We start from the raw sequence: 15,433 nt of genomic DNA on the forward strand, positions 1-15,433 counted from the left end.
AAGGGCAGCCAGAGAGAAAGGTCGGGTTACCCACAAAGGGAAGCCCATCAGACTAACAGCAGATCTCTCGGCAGAAACTCTCCAAGCCAGAAGAGAGTGGGGGCCAATATTCAACATTCTTAAAGAAAAGAATTTTCAACCCAGAATTTCATATCCAGCCAAACTAAGTTTCATAAGTGAAGGAGAAATAAAATCCTTTACAGATAAGCAAATGCTTAGAGATTTTGTCACCACTAGGCCTGCCTTACAAGAGACCCTGAAGGAAGCACTAAACATGGAAAGGAACAACCGGTACCAGCCATTGCAAAAACATGCCAAAATGTAAAGACCATCGAGGCTAGGAAGAAACTGCATCAACTAACGAGCAAAATAACCAGTTAATATCATAATGGCAGGATCAAGTTCACACATAACAATCTTAACCTTAAATGTAAATGGACTAAATGCTCCAATTAAAAGACACAGACTGGCAAACTGGATAAAGAGTCAAGACCCATCAGTCTGCTGTATTCAGGAGACCCATCTCACACGCAGAGACATACATAGGCTCAAAATAAAGGGATGGAAGAAGATTCACCAAGCAAATGGAGAACAAAAAAAAGCGGGGGTTGCAATCCTAGTCTCTGATAAAACAGACTTTAAACCATCAAAGATCAAAAGAGACAAAGAAGGCCATTACATAATGGTAAAGGGATCAATTCAACAGGAAGAGCTAACTATCCTAAATATATATGCACCCAATACAGGAGCACCCAGATTCATCAAGCAAGTCCTTAGAGACTTACAAAGAGACTTAGACTCCCATACAATAATAATGGGAGACTTCAACACTCCACTGTCAACATTAGACAGATCAACGAGACAGAAAGTTAACAAGGATATCCAGGAATTGAACTCATCTCTGCAGCAAGCAGACCTAATAGACATCTATAGAACTCTCCACCCCAAATCAACAGAATATACATTCTTCTCAGCACCACATAGTACTTACTCCAAAATCGACCACGTAATTGGAAGTAAAGCACTCCTCAGCAAATGTACAAGAACAGAAATTATAACAAACTGTCTCTCAGACCACAGTGCAATCAAACTAGAACTCAGGACTAAGAAACTCAATCAAAACCGCTCAACTACATGGAAACTGAACAACCTGCTCCTGAATGACTACTGGGTACATCACGAAATGAAGGCAGAAATAAAGATGTTCTTTGAAACCAATGAGAACAAAGATACAACATACCAGAATCTCTGGGACACATTTAAAGCAGTGTGTAGAGGGAAATTTATAGCACTAAATGCCCACAAGAGAAAGCAGGAAAGATCTAAAATTGACACTCTAACATCACAATTAAAAGAACTAGAGAAGCAAGAGCAAACACATTCGAAAGCTAGCAGAAGGCTAGAAATAACTAAGATCAGAGCAGAACTGAAGGAGATAGAGACACAAAAAACTCTCCAAAAAATCAATGAATCCAGGAGTTGGTTTTTTGAAAAGATCAACAAAATTGACAGACCACTAGCAAGACTAATAAAGAAGAAAAGAGAGAAGAATCAAATCGACGCAATTAAAAATGATAAAGGGGATATCACCACCGACCCCACAGAAATACAAACTACCATCAGAGAATACTATAAACACCTCTACGCAAATAAACTGGAAAATCTAGAAGAAATGGATAATTTCCTGGACACTTACACTCTTCCAAGACTAAACCAGGAAGAAGTTGAATACCTGAATAGACCAATAGCAGGCTCTGAAATTGAGGCAATAATTAATAGCCTACCAACCAAAAAAAGTCCAGGACCAGATGGATTCACAGCTGAATTCTACCAGAGGTACAAGGAGGAGTTGGTACCATTCCTTCTGAAACTATTCCAATCAATAGAAAAAGAGGGAATCCTCCTTAACTCATTTTATGAGGCCAACATCATCCTGATACCAAAGCCTGGCAGAGACACAACAAAAAAAGAGAATTTTAGACCAATATCCCTGATGAACATCGATGCAAAAATCCTCAATAAAATACTGGCAAACCGGATTCAGCAACACATCAAAAAGCTTATCCACCATGATCAAGTGGGCTTCATCCCTGGGATGCAAGGCTGGTTCAACATTCGCAAATCAATAAACATAATCCAGCATATGAACAGAACCAAAGACAAGAACCACATGATTATCTCAATAGATGCAGAAAAGGCTTTTGACAAAATTCAACAGCCCTTCATGCTAAAAACGCTGAATAAATTCGGTATTGATGGAACGTCCCTCAAAATAATAAGAGCTATTTATGACAAACCCACAGCCAATATCATACTGAATGGGCAAAAACTGGAAAAATTCCCTTTGAAAACTGGCACAAGACAGGGATGCCCTCTCTCACCACTCCTATTCAACATAGTGTCGGAAGTTCTGGCTAAGGCAATTAGGCAAGAGAAAGAAATCAAGGGTATTCAGTTAGGAAAAGAAGAAGTCAAACTGTCCCTGTTTGCAGATGACATGATTGTATATTTAGAAAACCCCATTGTCTCAGCCCAAAATCTCCTTAAGCTGATAAGCAACTTCAGCAAAGTCTCAGGATACAAAATTAATGTGCAAAAATCACAAGCATTCTTATACACCAGTAACAGACAAACAGAGAGCCAAATCAGGAATGAACTTCCATTCACAATTGCTTCAAAGAGAATACAATACCTAGGAATCCAACTTACAAGGGATGTAAAGGACCTCTTCAAGGAGAACTACAAACCACTGCTCAGTGAAATAAAAGAGGACACAAACAAATGGAAGAACATACCATGTTCATGGATAGGAAGAATCAATATCGTGAAAATGGCCATACTGCCCAAGGTAATTTATAGATTCAATGCCATCCCCATCAAGCTACCAATGAGTTTCTTCACAGAATTGGAAAAAACTGCTTTAAAGTTCATATGGAACCAAAAAAGAGCCCGCATCTCCAAGACAATCCTAAGTCAAAAGAACAAAGCTGGAGGCATCACGCTACCTGACTTCAAACTATACTACAAGGCTACAGTAACCAAAACAGCATGGTACTGGTACCAAAACAGAGATATAGACCAATGGAACAGAACAGAGTCCTCAGAAATAATACCACACATCTACAGCCATCTGATCTTTGACAAACCTGAGAGAAACAAGAAATGGGGAAAGGATTCCCTATTTAATAAATGGTGCTGGGAAAATTGGCTAGCCATAAGTAGAAAGCTGAAACTGGATCCTTTCCTTACTCCTTATATGAAAATTAATTCAAGATGGATTAGAGACTTAAATGTTAGACCTAATACCATAAAAATCCTAGAGGAAAACCTAGGTAGTACCATTCAGGACATAGGCATGGGCAAAGACTTCATGTCCCAAAATTGACAAATGGGATCTCATTAAATTAAAGAGCTTCTGCACAGCAAAAGAAACTACCATCAGAGTGAACAGGCAACCTACAGAATGGGAGAAAATTTTTGCAATCTACTCATCTGACAAAGGGCTAATATCCAGAACCTAGAAAGAACTCAAACAAATTTACAAGAAAAAAACAAACAACCCCATCAAAAAGTGGGCAAAGGATATGAACAGACATTTCTCAAAAGAAGACATGCATACAGCCAACAGACACATGAAAAAATGCTCATCATCACTGGCCATCAGAGAAATGCAAATCAAAACCACAATGAGATACCATCTCACACCAGTTAGAATGGCGATCATTAAAAAGTCAGGAAACAACAGGTGCTGGAGAGGATGTGGAGAAATAGGAACACTTTTACACTGTTGCTGGGATTGTAAACTAGTTCAACCATTATGGAAAACAGTATGGCGATTCCTCAAGGATCTAGACCTAGATGTACCATATGACCCAGCCATCCCATTACTGGGTATATACCCAAAGGATTATAAATTATGCTGCTATAAAGACACATGCACACGTATGTTTATTGCAGCACTATTCACAATAGCAAAGACTTGGAATCAACCCAAATGTCCATCAGTGACAGATTGGATTAAGAAAATGTGGCACATATACACCATGGAATACTATGCAGCCAGCAAAAAGGATGAGTTTGCGTCCTTTGTAGGGACATGGATGCAGCTGGAAACCATCATTCTTAGCAAACTATCACAAGAACAGAAAACCAAACACTGCATGTTCTCACTCATAGGTGGGAACTGAACAATAAGATCACTTGGACTCAGGAAGGGGAACATCACACACAGGGGCCTGTCATGGGGAGGGGGGAGGGGGGAGGGATTGCATTGGGAGTTATACCTGATGTAAATGATGAGTTGATGGGTGCAGCACACCAACATGGCACAAGTATACATATGTAAGAAACCTGCACGTTATGCACATGTACCCTACAACTTAAAGTATAATAATAATAAATAAATAAATAAATAAATAAATAAATAAATAAAAGACAGGGAAACTTGTGACTAAGGAGTTTGGTGTAGAGATTACTTCATTACCCGGGTACTAAGCATAGTACCCGACAGTTTTGTTTTGTTTTTCCTGAACCTCTCCCTCCCACCCTTCTCCCCCAAGAAGGCCCCACTGTCTGCTGTTCTCCTTTCTGTCCATGTGGTCTCATCATTTCGCTTCCACTTATAACCGAGAACATGTGGTATTTGGTTTTCTTTTCCTGTGTTAGTTTGCTAAGGATAATGCCCTCCAGTTCCTTCCATGTTCCTGCAAAGGATGTCATCTCGTTCTTTTTTATGACTGCACGGTACTCCATGGTGTATATGTACCACATTTTCTTTATCCATACTACTACTTATGGGCATTAGGTTGATTCATTGTCTTTGCTACCGTGAATAGTGTTGAACATACCCATGCATGTGTCTTTATAATAGAACAATTTATATTCCTTTGGATATGAAATGGGATTGCTAGGTTTAATAGTTCTATTTTCAGTTCCTTGGGGAACTGCACACTACTTTCCACAATGTTTGAACTAATTTACATTCCCATCAGCAGTATATAAGTGTTCTTTTTTCTCCACAACCTCATCAGCATCTGTCATTTTTTTGACTTTTCAGTGATAGCCATTCTGACTGGTGGGAGATTGTATCTCACTGTGGATTTGATTTGCACTTCTGTAACGATGATATTGAGCATTTTCTCATATGCTTGTTGGCCACATGTATGTCTTTTGAAAAGTGTCTGTTCATGTCCTTTGCCCATTTTTTAATGGTGTTGCCTTTTGTTTGTACACTTAAGTTCCCTGTAGATTCTGGATAATCTCTCCCATTCTGTGACTTCTATTGAACTATTTTTTAAATAATATAATATGAAACCTATTCTTTAAAAATTTTAAGTGTACAGTATTGTCAACTATATTCACATTGTTGTACAATGGATCTCAAGAACATTTTCATCTTGTATAACTGACTTTTTTAAGGCTGAAGGATATTCCATTCCATATATACACCACATTTTCTTTATCTATTTATCTGCTTATGGACCACCTTATCTGCTCATGTATCCACCTTTTGGTCACTGTGAGTGACTGCAATGGACGCGAGAGTGTACATATCTCTTCCAGATCGTCTTTTTAATTCTTTTGAATAAATACCTTTGAAGTAGGATTCCTGGATTACAAGGCAGCTCCACTTTTAATCTGGGGAAAACTTCTATAACATTTTCCACAGCAGCTGCACCCTTTTACATTCCCACCAACAGTGCACAAGGATGCCAATTTCTCCACATCCTAAACAACACTTACTTTCTACCTTTAAAAAAAAATTATAGCCATCCTAACAGGTAAGAGGGGACAGCTCATTGTTTTTGATTTACATTTCCCTGATGATTAGTGATGTTGAGTCTCTTTTCACATAACCTTGCCATCTGTACATCTGCTCTAGAAAAATGTGTAATCAAGTCCTTTGTCATTTTTAATCAGGTTTTTTTTCTTTTTGATATTACATTGTATGAATTTCTTATATATTCTTGATATTAATCCCCTATCAGATGCATGGTTTGCAAATACTTTCTTCCATTCCATAGGTTTCCTTTTCACTCTGTTGTTTCTTCCGCTGTGCAGATACTTTTTAGTTTGATATAGTCCCACTTGTTTATTTTTGCTTTCATTCCTGTGCTTTTGGTGTCATATCCAAGAAATCATCACCAAGACCAATGTTATGAAGCTCTTCCCCTATGTTTTCTTCTAGAGTTTTATAGTTTAATTCCTTATATTTTTCATATGCTTCATTTAATCTATTTTGAGTCGATTTTGTGTATGGTGTAAGATAAAGGTCCAATTTCATTATTTTGCATGTGGATATCCAATTTTCTCAAGGCTACTTGTTGAAGAGACTATCCTTTACCTATTACATAGTTCTGGAATCTTTGTTGAAGATAATTTTACCATAGTGTGTAGGTTTATTTCTGGGATCTCCGTTCTGTTCCATTGGTTTGTGTGTCTGTCTTTATGCCAGTACTAGTTAAATATCCCTTATTCAAATTGCTTGAGACCAGAGCATATCCGATTTCTGATCTTTTTTTTGATTTTAGAATATCTTTATATACATAAAAATACATCCTGAGGATGGGACCCAAGCCTAAACACAAAATTTATTTATGTTTCACATGTGCCTAACACACATAGGCTAAAATTACATTTGGGCTATGTGTGTTAGGTGCCTTTGAAACATAAATAAGTTTCCTGGGCCCTCTATTCTAATTCTATTGGTCTACATGTCTATCTTTATGCCAGTGCTGTACTGTTTTCATTACTGTAGCTTGGTAGTAATTTCTGAAATCAGAAAGTATGAGTCCTCCTCCTGCTTTTTTTTTTTTTTCCTCAAGATTGCTATGGCTATTTGGGGTCCCTTTACATGCCATACGAGTTTTAGGATACTTATTTTCTGTTTTTTTTGTTTGTTTGTTTGCTTTAATAATAGCCATCCTAGTAGCTGTGACGCAAATCATTTTAATTATAGTCATCTCTTTTCCTAATGCATTATTTTCCTGTTTATTCTATCAGTTACTGAGGGAGGTATATTAAAATCTACTTTAGATTTGCCCCTTAGCTCCATCAATTTTTACTTCATTTCTTATGAGGCTGTTTCTTTAGATACATATAAACAGAATTGTCTTATCTTCTGGTGGAAGTAACACTTTTTTTCCTGAAAGTCTGCTTTGTTTCGTCTTACTATAATTATACCAAGCTACTTTAATGTATGCATTATTAATATTTTCTGTTCCTTCACTCTTTCCCATGTATCTCTTATAATTAGTACACAATTATTTTTCTTAATCCAAAATGACATCTTTGTTCTGAGTAGTCTACTTACATTTAATGTAATTACTGATATATTTGGTTTTAAACATATCATCCTGTTAGCAAAACAAGTAAATTTCATTGATTTCTAATTTTTTCTAAAATTTCTTATTAAAACATGAGAAGCGACCAAATGAAATTATGAATTATAATCAATATTTAAGTTTTCAAAAGTTTAGCCAAGAGAAGATGGTACGATCATAATTTACGATGTGTAGGGTGAAAAAAGACACTATCTTTAATTACCTCTTATGTAAGGTAATGTTTCATGAACATATCACATAAATACGCCTAATGCTACATTTTATAGTTGATAATTTCCTGATTGCTCTAAAGTTTTTTGTCTCCTAAAAAAACAGTGAATAACTTGTTCTACAGTTTTTGTAAGGATGAAAATCCTGTATAAACTTTCAAACTTTTTTTGTTGCTAATTTATCTTTACAAAGCAAGGATTATGAAGTATTCTGATAATTCATTTAATGTCAAGATACACATTTTTCCCTAGTCCTTTTTCTCTTTTCTTCAATTCAAGCTAATTTTTACCCATGAAATCAAAGACACTCTCATGCATATTTTTGTCAAGTTACGGTAGCTCTACTAGAAAATCCTAGTTGTCTTCTGCTTAGTTGTATAGAAAAAAATTTAACTGTCTTAGACTCTTCATACTATGTTTTGTACCTTCATAAGAAAATAGTGACCAAAATAGAAAAATGTTCAAACTTAATGAATACAATACTTGTCAAAGAAAGTTACGTTTTTCAGAAATGTAAATGTTACAAATAATTTTAAATCATATTTCTGTTACTAATAAATCCTCAATTTAAAATATATGACAATTTGAGTGGCAGATGTGACCATTTCCACTTTTAATACAGTATTAAGAATCAAACTTAAAAATAATACAAGTAAAGGATAATCTGGCTTCTAACACTCAATTATTTAGTTTTGAGCCATCACCTCAGTTACTAGATTCAACATATCAATGACTTTCTCAATGTACAGTTAAGTATTTCTAGGTAGTAATAGTTTTCTGTGTTTTCTCTGACCTTTAAACTTGTTATCTAGCACAGGTATTTGTATATATTATTTCACTTCAGACAATAAATATATTGAATTGTCTAGTTAGGAAAACAAAACACTTTTCAAACAGAAAATGTGAATTATTCCAGAAAAAGGATTGTTGGGGGAATAAAATGAGATATAAATTCCTCCTGCAACTTCTGACCATAATATTCAGATAGCAATCTAATCTATTACGAAGATTTCAGAGAACATTGAGAATTCTTATTTTAGTTTTGGATGGTCTATGGAGAAAAACCTTTCTATTTCGAGTACAAAGGGAATGTGTGGCTTTGAATTTTAATGCACAACACTTGATGTTGAAAAATGATGCTGCTTTATTGGTACATATTCCAAATAAATTTAAGACTCAAAGTATTCTAGTAACATTCCTTATCCAGACATATAAAATTCCCTTGTAAATATGTTTTCATCTAGGACAAACATGTGAGAACCAGATTCATAATTTTCAAACTGATGTTAGAAAATTTTTCTGGAGTTCCCCAATTCTCTGAGAATTTGACAATTATTTTTTATAAGATCAATGATAATCTAAGAAATTAAATACTGTAAAAGAATAATCAGAGTCACTTGAATGAAAATTGTGTAAGTGTGTAAAGATATCCAATTTCAGGGCCTACGTTGGCAGCATTTATAAAAGCTAGTGGAGAAACAGGCCAGCTATATTAAAAAGGTCCTTTTAAAAAATGTTAAGGAGTCATTTCAGGAATTTAAGAGAAGTATAATGATAACATTTACAGTTTTTAAAGATCACTTTGAAATGAATATAAAGAATATGTTGGAAGAAAAAAGAATTTTAAATGAAAACTACTGCAATAGTTCAGATAGCTAAGGAGTAAAACCTATAAAACTAGGTGAACAGATTTGACAGTGGGATGAGGGAAGGGATTACTAAAGCCAAAAGGGAATGACATAGAATGACTATCAAGAGCAAATAATTAATAAGGTAATTTCAGTGAATAAATAACAAATTTTCGAGGGAGACTTAAGAATCACTTGAGTACTGATTCATAGGCAATTCAGAGTCTTTAGGAAATTAGATCTAATTTTGTAATTAGTACAAAGTATATTAGTCAGAGTTTTGTAGAGAAACAGAACCAATAGGATGCACAGATATATATATATATATGTATGGAAATATATATATAATATATACATGCCAACTATATATAATATATATACAACTATATATAATATATATACAATTGGCCCATGTGATTATGGAGGTAAACTCCCATGATCTGTCATATATAAGCTAGAGAACCAGGAGAATCAGTGATATAGTTCAGTATAAGTCCAAAGGCTTGCAAAACAGAAGAGCCAATGCTGTAAGTTCTAGCCCACAGGCAGAAAACTTATGTCCCAGCTTAAATGTTCAAGCAGAGAGAGCACGAATTCTCCCTTCGTCTACCTTTGGTTCTATTCAGGCCCTCAGTGGACTGGATGATGCTGCCCACTCACAATGTGGACAGCAATCTGCTTTACTCCATCTACTATTCAAATGCTAATCTTATCTAGAGACACTCAAAGACATCCCAAAAATAATGTTTAACCAAATACATGGGCAGCCCAGGCACAAAGTCAAGTCAACACATAAAATTAACCGTCACACCAAATCAAAAATTTCGCTTTTGTATGGTGTGATTTGTGGGTTTGGACATTTTCTTTCTTCTTTGCTACACAATCTATTTGAAAAATGTAGCTTAACTTCTTTCTATAGACCTTAATGAACTTTAATGTCATCCTTTCATTATTATTTATTTGTAGCTTTATAAAATGGCTCTCCTCTGAATCATTGCTTTGTCTTCCTGATTTTTACAATGTAAATGAAAGCCTCAAAACAGAATTATTTATTCTTCTCTTCTCATTTTAAGTAGGAAAAAAAAGACTTTTTTTTTTCTTTATAGGCACATATAGAAACTATTGGCAAAAAATAAATGAAAGGGAATTTCTTATCATGTTAAATTTCACACAGTTCTTTGTCAATGTGACTGGTTTCTCTAATAGGTTTCATGTCCTTGTACTTTAAAAAAGTCATCTTGCCTATTTCATCCCAGTGCCTAAAACAGTGTCTGGCACATGATAGGTGCCCAATAATTGCCAAATGTTGAATAAATGAACAAATTCATATCTCAAATAGCAAAAGAGTATAACTACAAAGCCTCAGAGGAGGGTTTCTCTTACTTCATTTAATAAGAATTATAGGATTCCCTCTACTGAGTCTTCTCTGTACAATCTACCAACCTTCTCTGTTGCTGTTCTCCTGTTGGTTGTTCTCATATTTCTTCTCCCTGTGATTCTTCATGTCAAAGGCTTTCTAGGACCATTAATTTTTCTTTACCATGTTTCTGCCAGAAAATCACTGCATTTTGTCATTGTGCAGACAATTACGGCACTCATGTTTTATTTTAGGAAAAAAAAAGCTCTGTCAGCAACCAATTCTATTGATGGCAAACATTTTTAAGTCAAAAAGTTCTTAGTGAAGCACAGATTGTAGGTCCAGGACAAAACTGTCTGCTGGAGTCAAAGTCATAATTTCTTTTATAAATGAAATGTAAATGCCATAGTAATTTAAAATCTATCATCATCCATCTTTTTGAAAATTACATGAACAAGCTCTCCTTTAGCAGCTGGGAACTCGATATCATGTCTTTTTTCCTTGAATTCATATTCCCATCTCACTTCCTCCACATAAGCTTATCCCAACATAATATATTTTAGTGTTTCAAAATATTTTAAATTGATCACCCTATCATACTCCCCTACAACAAAAAAAGTAAATTTTAAAATTTCCAAGAACATAAGTTCTAATACTGTGTCCTCATTAAATTACTAGAACACTTAACATATAACAAATTATAATTATAATAAAATATAAAAAGGATTTCTTTTTGAGACAGAGTCTCGCTCTGTCACCCAGGCTGGAGTACAGTGGTGCAATCTCAGTTCACTGCAGCCTCTGCCTCCTGAGTTCAAGCAATTCTCGTGCCTCAGCCTCCCCAAGTGGCTGGGAACTACAGGTGGGAGCCACCATGTCTGGATAATTTTTGTATTTTAGTAGAAACAGAGTTTCGCCCTGTTGGCCAGGCTGGTCTTGAACTCCTGACCTTAGGTGATTGGCCCATCTCAGCCTCCCAAAGTGCTGGGATTACAGGCATGAGCCACTGTGCCTGGCCAATAAAATATAAAAAGCTTTTATTGGAAATGCATGTCATAAAAAAAATGGACAGGACCTTCTGCCCCCTCCCTCATGAGGCCATGTACCCCAAAATAAATATTACTTATTGCTAGAAAGAAACGGAATTCAGGTTAATTCTATTTTTTATGTTGTATTCTTCCATTCCAAACATTTGGGAGTGTAACGATTTCTGGTTATAGCAATAATCATTTGTGTGAACTCCTAAGTTATAGACCAAAAATCACATAGGGGTATGCTTCAAAAATTGTTTTTAATGATCAGCTGATAACTCAATTTGGTCCTTCTGCAATTATCTTTTAAAGCAACTGAAACTCACCAATTTTGCAAGAGAGTTAACTACTCAGTCATTAGAGTCATTCACTTTTTAAACACCACTATCAAGATTTAGGTCAGATAAGGTATGCCCATATTTGTCAGAGAGAGGGACAATTGCTAAAGAGGAAAGCAGAAAGATATCTAGTTCAGCACACTCTGAGGAAGATCAATTTTAGGAATGAAACATGCAAGTTGACAACCTGAGAATTAACACTCTTAAAACTATCCTTAACTATATAACCCCCGGAAAGCCTTTATGTACCTCTCAAGGTTAAGGGTAAAGGATATATGTTGCTCAGTTCAGAGACTGCCAGTTTAAGATGCACACAGGTTGGCATACACGCAGTTTAAGAAAAGTCATAGGCCGGGCGCGGTGGCTCAAGCCTGTAATCCCAGCACTTTGGGAGGCCGAGACGGGCGGATCACGAGGTCAGGAGTTCGAGACCATCCTGGCTAACACGGTGAAACCCCGTCTCTACTAAAAAATACAAAAAACTAGCCGGGCGAGGTGGTGGGCGCCTGTAGTCCGGGCTACTCGGGAGGCTGAGGCAGGAGAATGGCGTAAAAACCCGGGAGGCGGAGCTTGCAGTGAGCTGAGATCTGGCCACTGCACTCCACCCTGGGCGACATAGCGAGACTCTGTCTCAAAAAAAAAAAAAAAAAAAGAAAAGTCATGAACTCTAAGGCATTCATAATTCATTCTCTCTCTCTCTCTCTGTGTGTGTGTGTGTGTGTGTGTGTGTGTGTGTGTGTGTGTGCGTGCGTGCATACATCTGAGAGACAGGGAAACGAGGGGTAAGGAGACAAAGGAGAGGGGAGAGGGAGAAAGTACGGGGAAAACAGGGAAGACAACTGTGTATGCCCAAATACCAGCTTTTATTTTTGGTAGTCTTCTTGAAATCGCTTTTATCCTTGCCACTAAAACTATTCTCATACCCTAAAGATACAACCTGGACATGTGATATGTAAGGAAAAGAGAGGAAGAAGTTTCTGAAACAACACTGATGAAATGACACTGAAGCTGATATGAATATGAAAAGACAGACACTGCCATTTCAATTTAGTGGTATTGACATATTAAGCTTTCTTCCTCTGACAATGAAGAGCCACATCTATCCAGGGTGTACCAAAGCAGTCCTCAGAATACACAACAAAGAAACAGAAAACATGACCCTTGAGGTAGTATGACATTAATCAAATTAAATACACAATTTAAATCACTAATCAGAAATTCACTTAAAAATTTTTCTTAAATATTGCACTTACTGTTTCTTTTTACTGTATTCTTCACAGCTCAGATACAGACACAGTCTTCATTTAAGAAAAAAAAAAAGTTTTTTCCTTATTTTTACATGTTGCCTAAGATTTGAAGCTCTAAAAATGCACCTTATTACCTAAAAATAAGAAAAAAGGCTAAGCCACAGTCAGAAGTTGTGCTAGCACCCATATTCTTTATTAAGATATTGCTTTGAAATCCAATCTAATCCAGTGAAAAAGGGAACCCAGTGTCAGCCAGTATCATGTGCTTCAGGAGCCCTGTCCCTGATGGAGAACATCTGGATCTTGGAGTTGGTGGGGAGGTGGAAAAAAGTGGAGAAGGAGCTTATCCTTCTTTCTTTCTTTTTTTTTTTTTTTTAATGAGCGACAACATGTAGACAGGACAATTTTTAAAGTGCCTGGTGTCAAGAGTGTTCAGTCCAAAACAGCCATTCTGAAAAAAATACCTATCTTTTTAAAGCAGTGACTTGTTTTGAAATATTCAGATTTGAGTTTGTATCTACAAAAAAATGTAATGGTTTAAAAGAAAAGAAACTGTCCCAAACTTGGCCTTGGAGACAGCTGTTTAGATGATGTAATTCACAACTCCCTCTTGGGAAAATAGGAAAATTTCTGAAAAAAATCCCTAACCAAAGTTCCAATACATTTCAATGGAATCAAGATGCTCTGAAAACCAACCACTCACTGAACTAGTTGGCTATCAGTCAAGATTATCATTTAGGACCCTTAAATTCTTTTCTTTCTTGGAGCTTAACAATTATCTAACCATTCTCTTTTCCTATAAAATGTCCTTATCAAGACTGTATCTTTTAATTATTAGAGGCCATTCCCTGATAATAAACCTTTAATACACGATTATATCTGAACTGTGTAACAAGTTTTCTCTAATAATTTATTTTATTTGTTAAAGTTAATTGGAGCAGATACAGGGTAGAAAGTGACCATTTGTAGCTAAATCCAATGACTATATAGATTATATTTGGTCATAATCTAGCACGGGTTCCACAACCCAAAAAGAAAAATCAAGATGTTTTACTTGACTGAAATAATAAAGTTTATATATCCTGGTTAAGCAAATACATTTGTTAACAAACCCATTATATGTTTGTTAATAAACCCACTGTGTAGTGTGCACTAGGAAACAAAAATTGACTCCCTCAACAGATAAACCTCAAAATACGGATTTATGACAACATTTTCTCTTTACTTACCCAGAAAGAAAAGATAAAAATGATTTCCCCTGCCTTTTCAACAATTCTTAAATTATCTTACATTGTGAACGAAGATTCAAAAATATTTCTACACCTTCAAATTAAAAACCAGATTACCACTATACGTCTGATGACTTGTGATGCCTCAACCAATTTTGCTAGCATTCTTCAAAACTCTACCTGTAAAAACACACCACCTAATTGTTGTTTTAAATTGAAAATTCTCAAAATGCATCACGGAAGTAATCAAAAAAAATTAAGGATACTTGCTCAAAATATTAAAAACACTGCTCTCTTCCATTCTCCAGCCCAGTAAATTGAAGCAAATCGTTTCCTTTCTCAACGATAACATTAATACACATTTCTAAGTATTTTTGAAAATATCATAAAACTTCAACTTGTGGTCTTTGTTCCTAACAACTATAAATTTTCACTTAAATCTAAACCAAAAAAGAGAGGCTTAACAACAATTTAAAAAAAAACGAATTTTCATGTAAACCCTTGACTGAAATCCATCCTATTGGGCTGACAGTTGGGCTGATAGTTAAGCCGGCAGATGACAAAATATTACTTTAAGGGGGTGGTGAGGAATGTCCGTATTGCTAATTGGCGGTTAGTGAAGTTAAATTTCCTATAATTATTGGTCTTTGTTTATTTGTTTATTTAACCAATAATACCTTAGAGCGACAGGGGTTCCATCTGGCTGCGACCTTCCATGATTGTAATTAATTCAACTACTCGTGATTCCACAGCTAGGGACTGTCTACCATCTAGAAATAAGCAAGGTGGTGGCAACTCCAGGGAAGCCGGGCACAACTCCAATACTTTGGCATCTTCTCCCTCTCATTTCATAAACTGAGCAATGTGCTGGAAGCCGCGGTGTCGTTTGTGAATAACTACAGACCCCTACGCAATTCGTCGAGTTTGTGCCTCAAGTGATCGCCTGAGGGCTTGCAACGAGCTTAGAAAACAGAGGCTACAGAGGGGTAAACTGCTTCTAACAGACTTCCCAGTTTCCAGCCACGTCAGCTCCTAAACCTGTAAGGGCGCT

Source organism: Macaca mulatta, chromosome 2 (genome assembly GCF_049350105.2).
Source record: "Macaca mulatta isolate MMU2019108-1 chromosome 2, T2T-MMU8v2.0, whole genome shotgun sequence".
NCBI classification, from domain to species: Eukaryota; Metazoa; Chordata; class Mammalia; order Primates; family Cercopithecidae; genus Macaca; species Macaca mulatta.